We start from the raw sequence: 8,687 nt of genomic DNA, 5'->3' as shown, positions 1-8,687 counted from the left end.
CAATCTGTTCAAAATTTAAAAGAGAAGAAACAATTCAAATAATAATCAAATAATGTGTTAATAAAATACTCATTATAATCCCAATCCATGAAGTCAAGTAGTGGAATTCAAAGTAGCCCAAATACTAGTAGTCCCCTTGGACGAAGTGCAAGAGTGCAGAAGGAACATTTTTAGTCAGATATACACCAGTACCAACCCATTCTACAATTTACATTTTCTGCCAAATACAAATTTAGGGTCAGTTTAGTATCCTATTAAAAAAAAAATCATTATTTCTTAAGAACATCTCCTGAAAACAACTTTCTTTTAAGACTCGAAAACTTGTTTGATTTGAGATTTAAAATTGTTTTTAAATCTTAAAATTTAAACTAGACAAAGAGATCCAAAGAGAGGGGGGTCGGAAAAGAGAGAGAAAGAGAAGAGAGAAGAAAAGAAAGAATGACAAGATCGGAAGAGATAAAATGAAGAGAGAAGATCGGCAGAGATAGAGAAGGAGGAGAGAGTAACAAGAAACAAAAGAGAATGAAGAGAGGAGAGAAAATTGGAGTGAGAGGGGTGGACAGAGAGTAGAAATGAGTGGGCCTTTAAGTTTAAAAACTTAAAAATTTCATTTTTGGTGTTTTTAGAGAATATATTATTTTTTAAATTAGTCTTGAATATAACTTTTGAAGATAGTCCTATAAAACAAGTTTTCAAGATCTAAAACTTAGAAAGTGTTTTTCAGTTTGAAAAATTAGATTCAAGTAGAATACTGAACAAGCCTTTACATTTCAATCAGATTCTAAAGCACAAATGAACAAACTAAATCCCCCCTTTATCTCTTTTTTCATCTGAGCAATATTCTAATCTAACATAAAATGCAAGGAGGGTATTTGTAGTGGGTGTAAAGGTGGGAATACATTGCTCTAGCCAATTTGGCAACGCTCAAGTCTACAATAGACTAACACATTTTACGTTTTCTGCTAAACTCAACTTGGGAAAGCATGCATTTTAGCCAGATTCTGCAGAACGAATTATGAACCTCGGGAAGGTGCAAGCCAAAAATATTTCCAATAAAATCATTCCTCAAAGCTAAAAAATGATGACTACCATTTGAAGTAGAAAGAAACGTACCTCCTTGGCTCAAGTGAGTCACTCACTCTTGTTGCTTTGCCTCTGCAGATTGCAGGTGTTTCCTTGTGGCTTGGTTTTAAAGGCACGAGTTGAAACCATGAGTTAATACATAACGATAAGATGGGATCAATTGAGATGGCAAGCTCCAACGGCTGTGCTACAATTGCACATGAGCATGTCAGGCTGTCACATTAATTTTTAATTTAATTTTCATTTTTTTTAGTAATTTGTATGAAAGGAGATCACCGCTGTCGTAATTTTCCATTCCAATAATAGCAAAATATTATTGGCTCATCAAATCCAAAGATCTTCCGGAAATTGCATGGTCACTTGGCCAGCATTGAAAGAGAATTAATGTTCTGTCGTGTTCTTGAGATGTATTGGCAAATCAAGCTATGGTAGAGAGTTATAAAACCCACCGACACAAAGTCACCTCCCCTCTTCTTGTAGTTCCCTTTAAATAAAACATTACAAAGAGATCTCTCTAATGATCTTGTTACTATATATACTCATCAAATAATAACTTAAAAAGAGTAAAAGTACAAAAGTTAGATACAAGATTGACCGTAGTTATGTTTTAAAAGTAGAAAAATCATCAACTACTGTATTGATTATTATTATTTTTTTTTTAATTTAGTTTTTTAGCTAAAATGGTTTTTTAGATTGACATAACTTCTTAATTTGGCCATTGAGATTTGAAATCGATAGAAGTGATTCCTGAATTTGTCCGTTATCAATTATTTTAGTCATTCCGTGAAAAATTTGTTGCACATAATCGATAATCACAAAAAATCACCACCACCATCACTACCACCTCTGCTACCACAACATTTTCATGCCCATCACTCCCGCTCCCACTCCCACAACAATCACGGTTGCCACCACCTCACCACCACCACAATCACTAGCACTTTCCACTACCACATTTGTTGTATACCACTTCCCATTTGTAGATTGATAATTCTAAACTTGTATATAAATTCCATTAAGTTTTTAGGTTTCCCAAATAAGAAACTTAGTATGTTACAAAAAAATTAAATTCCATTATTTTAAAATTCTTTAATACTCTTAATAGGTTTTAGACTTTAGGTTACAATTGGAATTCAAAGCATGAATCTAAAACCTCCTCAAATAGGAAAAAAACCACGGAAAATACTAGTTCCTCTACACGAACTGACTGATGTACTCGAAGCCACGGAAAAAGATTACCACTCAGTTGCGTATGCCCACATAGCTAGATAGGTCACTCTCACGCTCACCCATATCCTAGCGACCGGTCGTCTTCCTCTAAAGCCAACTGTTCCACGTTAAGAACGTGAGCTGACTTGAAAACAATCTTCACGTTGGCTAATATGATTCCACCATACTATTGTGACCCTAAGATATTTGGTATTCTTGGAAATAATTTTGTTAATGCTTCAAAAAACTACCATGAACATCTTACCTCAATGTTTTATAGATGAGAAGGTGTTCCACATCAATCAAATCATTGTTCTAAAGATCACCGCCTAGCACAACTTAGGTCTCGACTAGGCATTAGACGGTTGGTCACCACCTCGATTAATTCCTAGGCATTTGAAAATTAAGGAAAGGTGCCTAGACCTCTCTAGGTGTCAACTAGGCGACCGCGTAGCCTGCCTAGACTCGCCCAAGCACCTGTCTAGGTCAGGACTCTTATTTAGACAAAAACTCAATAAATTTCATTTGAATTTTATTTTTGTTCAATAAATTGTAAGAGACTTGTTAATACTTGAATAAACATTCATTATATGCTTGTTCCTTCAAGGGAAATATCCCAAAATGGGATAATTTCTTAATCTTGGGACAGAAATAGGACAAACCGACCATGCACAAGTCATGCACACCATGCACAAAACCGAAATTACTAAAATACCCATATATAAATACTAAAAATCATTAGCCCATTGCATCATTGTTCTCATTTGGAAAAGAGGGCTATCGAGAGAGCTCTGTGAGCTCTGAGTTTCTGGATTGAGCTAAGATCTCTGAGCTCTGATTTCGAAAAGAGGGAAGTTTGAAGAGAGGCAAGAAGACTGAGCTAGGTTTTGTACCATATTTTTTGTTTTGGCCAGAAAGTTCCATTTTTTCTTGCGACTAAAGCTTCGATTGGCATAGTAAGGTAGGGTGTTTAGTTTCAAATTCTTTCATCAATGATTTATGGAATAACTGGGTTGTTTATCTGATGAATTAATAGTTAGAAGTTAAATTAGGGTTTGTGTTTCATGCTGGGGTGTATGAATTGTGAAATAAATTTCAAGTTTTGACGTGCTAGAAAACTAGGATGGAACAATTTCTGGTTCAAGTGTCATGCCTCGATCCCAAGATATGTCCAGGATTGACATGTGATGTCACCAATTCTTGTTTATTTATCATGTCTCGCTCCTGAGATAAAACCAAAAAAATAATCAATGATTCAACATGTAGTAACTTTCTTTTATTTCATAGTTGCATCTAACCTTTGTGTTAGACTGCCTACGTACCCTAAATAGGGGTTAAGCCATTCGTAGTTCACCTGTTGTTGAACTCTAAACTTTTCTCAATATACTTCCTAGCAGAGCACGTAAAGTACCACATTATATAACAACTATATACTAACCGAGATTTGTCATTTTGTCATTCACTTATATCACAAGCTTTTCCAACACCAATCCACAAACATGTCCATTGATCAATTCATGAATCAAAGATGCACGATGTTATCATTTAACCATGTTAATCAATCAATGAGATAACATATCATTTCATGAGTTTAATAAAGGAACTCCACATAATTTCCTACTTGGATTATAAGAAATAACATGGTAAATCTAATTCATACTCACAATGTCTACTGTGGGTAATTCTTGTTCACTCGAATTTAGGGTTTCGTACTAACCTTATGGCAATAAGCAAAAGTAGGGATTCCGGACCACTCAACGAAATCCAACTAAAATACGGTCGCCAATCGAAATGTTCCAAGTACAACTAATTCTCATAACCTTAAGTAGGTAGTGATAACATAATCACCCCTAGAATACGTATGGTACCCCATTATGGATATACCAAGCAGAACCTTATGCATACTTTAAGCGTGTAGGCAGTGATCACCCATCGTAGATATACCAAGCATGATCACCCTTGAAATACGAATGGTCCCCCATCGCGGATATACCAAGCAGAACCACATCCTAACTCTAGGTAGTGATCATTTATCACGGATATACCAAGCATGATCACTCCTAGTCCTAAAATGCGTATGGTCCCCCATTGCAGATAAACCAAGCAACCATATGCATAGTCTAATAATGTAGGCAGTGATCACCCATTGCATATATAACAAGCATGATCACTCCTAACATATGTACAGTCATTCATCGCAGATATACCAAGCATGATTGTATCTTATAGCTCTAGTTAGTGATCTCCTATCGCGAATATACCAAGCATGATCACTCATAGAATGTGTATGGTCTCCCATTGTGGATATACCAAGCAGAACCATATGCATAGTCTAATCGTGCAGGCGGTGATCACCCATCGTAGATATACCAAGCATGATCACCCCTGTAATATGTATGGCCCCTTATCGTGGATATACGACGTAGGACCATCCATGTACCACTGTTACATGGTGAAATCAGTTCAACACGCAACCTACCCTTACCTCAACCCCTATGATTTACAACGTAAGCACCTGTACTATCAACTTCTCATGGTCACTAACTATCTTGTCATACAAGCATATAAGTTCTACATAATACTTCTAACAAAATTTTAGGCTCGCATTTCTATATTAGCAATTGTATATTTCATTCATATTATCTAGAAGTTCAATAAACATGTATAACACAATAAGGTGCCACTTGCATGTAAATTGAGGTGCACATCACTTAGGATAACTCCCTAACTAAGATAGGCCCGATAGGCTCCACTAGGTCTCTAGTAATGCTACTTTTAGTACTAAAGAATGCTTCAGAACATCTTGACCAAAGTCAACCCTTGTAATCCAATAAGGAATATTCGTCTACCAGATTTCAGATCCGTAAGTTCCTAAAGTTCTCAAATATTATGTACAAGAACATACTAAAGTTTGGTGACGATCCAATGGCCAGATCATCGTTCGCTACAATGGTCAGGTGGTCTTCCTTACTGAAATCAGGTTCAAATGATAGAATTTTACTAATTGGGTGTCAAATGTGGAACCGAGGTATCAAATGTAGCCTAGAAGGATCAACTGGCTCTTCAGGCTATACGCCGCCGCACACGGCAACCGACCCTAACTCGCCAGAAAATTCACCAAGCTCAAAAAATTCCCAAATTATACCAAACTAAAGATCGCGAAGAGATGAGTAAGTTTTATACATGCGCCGAGTTCCAACTCGGCCTGGAAATGGTCTGAAATTCCGATGAATCTTCGGAAACCCTAAAATAGGTGAACCGATTCGTCATCTCCAGTGCTTCACCGCCCCTAAACTTGTTTAGGGTTTGTTCCTGGCCTCAAGAAGAATGGTTTGATGGTGGTAGTGGTCGACGTAGCTTTCAAGATCGGCAAATCTCTGCTGTGGCACCCTCAGAACCGAAGGGTTTCGTTCTTCGCGAATTCAAGGTTAAACCCAATGAAGTTTGGTTGGAAATAGAAGAGGGGAAGATGATGGTTAGTTTGTCGGTGGTGGCGAGTTTTGGGTCGCTGGAAAACCGATAGAAAAATGTCGAAAAAGTCGCGCAACGAGTCGGGTTGTGTGGGTTCGATGAGGGAAAACTCCCCTCTCTCATCCTATCTCATTTCCCATCCTTTCTTCCTGATTGATCACTCTCTCTTTCCCCCTCATTTTTCTCATTTTCTCCCTCTCTCCCACTGCCATTTGGCAAATTCTAGTCTTTCTCTATTTTATTTTTATTTTTATTTTTTAAGCGCCTATAATTTCTTCGTTTCAACTTCGATTTAGGAATGGTTTCCGCCTACTCTTTTGTAGGATCGAACTTTGTCCAATTGTACTTAGTATGACCTCGTAAGGTCTACATATTTTTAACGATTACTAACCTAAATTCAAACTTCGTAATTAGTGTAATTAAAATCTAAATTTAATAAAACTCACATAAATTCCTAAAAATGATATAAAATCTCGCTAATACATAATACAAAATTTTCAATAGTGAAATCCAGGAGCGGGATTTCACATTAAGTGTCCAATTGCAGAAATTTGTAAAATAAAATTTCGTAATGTGTATGTGGTGTGCGTGGCTACATCTTAATATGAAAAGCGGAAATGTTCACTAGTTATGCTGCATGTAAGTTGTGCCTCGGAATTTAATGAGTATGTCCATAACCTAGTTGGCCTCGGTGAAAGACAAAATTATAAAAAACAAAAAAACTCAAAGGACGTTAAGGGTCATGAGTGTCCATGAAATAATGACAACGAGTATCATGTTTTTCACGTGCATGGTTAAGTGGTGGTTAATATATGTAATAAGACTTTTCAAACTATCACTGTAACCTTATATACGTAACAATTATGTTTTAATTGTATCAATTATACCAATATGTTGTCGTTAAAGTTTCTCTCGCTCTGTGCATATCATGTGCAAGTACTTTACATATTAAGTGCATGTGGTGTGCATATAGTGTATATGGTGCGTATTTACATCTTTGATACTCTTCGCATTGACGTAGTTTACTACTTTTTCCCTTGATTCAGAGGTAGGCCCTGCAAATACGAAAAAAGCGAACAAGTTCATGAAATAATTTCCTTTGATTCAATTGGGTTCTTTCATGCCTATTCAAATTGCAATTTTCAAATCCTTGAAATATTTGAACCCAATCAAATTTGATACCAAATTCAAATGAATGAATTTTCGATTCTTCATATAAAGTTTAAGGTCATATCTGATTGCGTCATTTTTCTGATTTCAAACAGAGAGTTGTGAGCTCTGGGTTTTTGGGTTGAACTCAAATCTGTGAGCATAACATGTGCATGTCATGTACATACAATGTATAAGCGAGCTTAATATGAAGAGAACGAATGAGTACGCGAAACAATTTTATCCATATCATTCTCTCTTCCCTCTTTCCACTCTGATTTCTCTTTTTTCCCTCAAATTTATCTCTTCTCCAAAAGGCAATTGACCTTTAATATGTTTTTTCATTTAATTGCAGTAAAAGCCAAACCCTATTTTAGTGCTTGTAAATTTGGATCGAGAGAAGAACCTGAGGGATGAAGAAGACAAAAGAAATGAAAAACTACATATAAATAAGAGAAATGATAAAAAAAAAAATCCATAAATCAAAAGCCAAACCAATTACTTCAACTCCAAAAATCCATAAATCAAAAGCAAAATTAAGCAAACCCAGTTAACAAAACCTACAAATGAAAAGGTAAAAATCAAAGAAGATGGGTGGGTTAGAGAGAGAGCTCTTATGCATATTCGAAATGTAGAGAGAGGAGAGAGGGAGAGAAAGAAAGAGAAAAAGAAAGAGAGCTTGGATGAAGAAGATGGGTGGTTAGAGAGAGAGCTCTTGGATGAAGAAGATGGGTGGGTTAGGGTTCTTCGAATTGGAATTGGGCGAGATCTCTCTCTCTCTCTCTCTCTCTCCTCTCTATTTGTTTCTCACTCTACAAAATGAAAAACGAAGACTGGAATTTCTGGATAACCCATTTATATGGGAGGACAATTTGGTCATTTTAAGGTGTAAAAAAAAATCCTATTTCTGTCTGATTGTTGTGCATGCCGTGTGCATATTCGAAATGTCCTATTTCTGTCCTAGGATTAAGAAATTGTCCCATTTCTATTTTCAATATGTTATAATACTTTAATCTATATGTCATTTTATTTTACAAATTGTGTCCCAATTTACACTAAAGTTGTCAATTTTAACATAGTAACTCCTTCTTAAAAAAAATTTCATAAAAACAATTCGAGTGCGTCGGACATTGAAACGCGCCAAACTCAAGGTGTTAGTTTTATGGCCTGCTACTATTCACCTATTACTATTCGTACACTACTATTCACACGCTCCTAAACCCTAAACCTAATGGGCCTCCATTGCTGCTGCTGCAGCTAGAGCCTGAGCTTGAAGGGCTTGGGTTGCTGCTGCTTCTCCTTCCACCTAAGGCTTTAAACCATCAATTTTATTTATTTTATGTTATTTTTATTTTTGTTAACATTTTCTTATAATCCATGTCAAAACACTCGAAAACAAGGATGTAAATCTAAATCTAATGGTATATGAATCTAAACAAAGTAACATTGGAAGAAAAAAATACAATGGAAAAAGAAAAAAAAAATAGAAATGGATACGATTGGGAATTCGTGACCGATTATCCACAGAAAGTATCGCTATCTAGATAGCGACTCCACCCAGCAACAATAGTTGTAGTGCTAGCGACGGTGCCTTGTATCAATAGCTAGCTTTAAACTGATCACCCATTTTCAAATATTATTTTTTAAGGTTTTTCTAATTTATTTTTGTTAATTTTTCTTTATTTCTCACATGCTACTATTCACATGCTCCTAAACCCTAAACTCTAAACCTCATGGGCCTCCATTGCTTCTATTATGACTAGCGCTTGAGCTCG

Source organism: the organism of the source record quoted next, unplaced genomic scaffold (genome assembly GCF_019419815.1).
Source record: "Pyrus x bretschneideri cultivar Hongxiangsu unplaced genomic scaffold, Pyrus_bretschneideri_v1 Contig24, whole genome shotgun sequence".
NCBI lineage: Eukaryota > Viridiplantae > Streptophyta > Magnoliopsida > Rosales > Rosaceae > Pyrus > Pyrus x bretschneideri.
The sequence above is the reverse complement of the archived record's forward strand: the minus strand, read 5'-3'. Positions refer to the sequence as shown.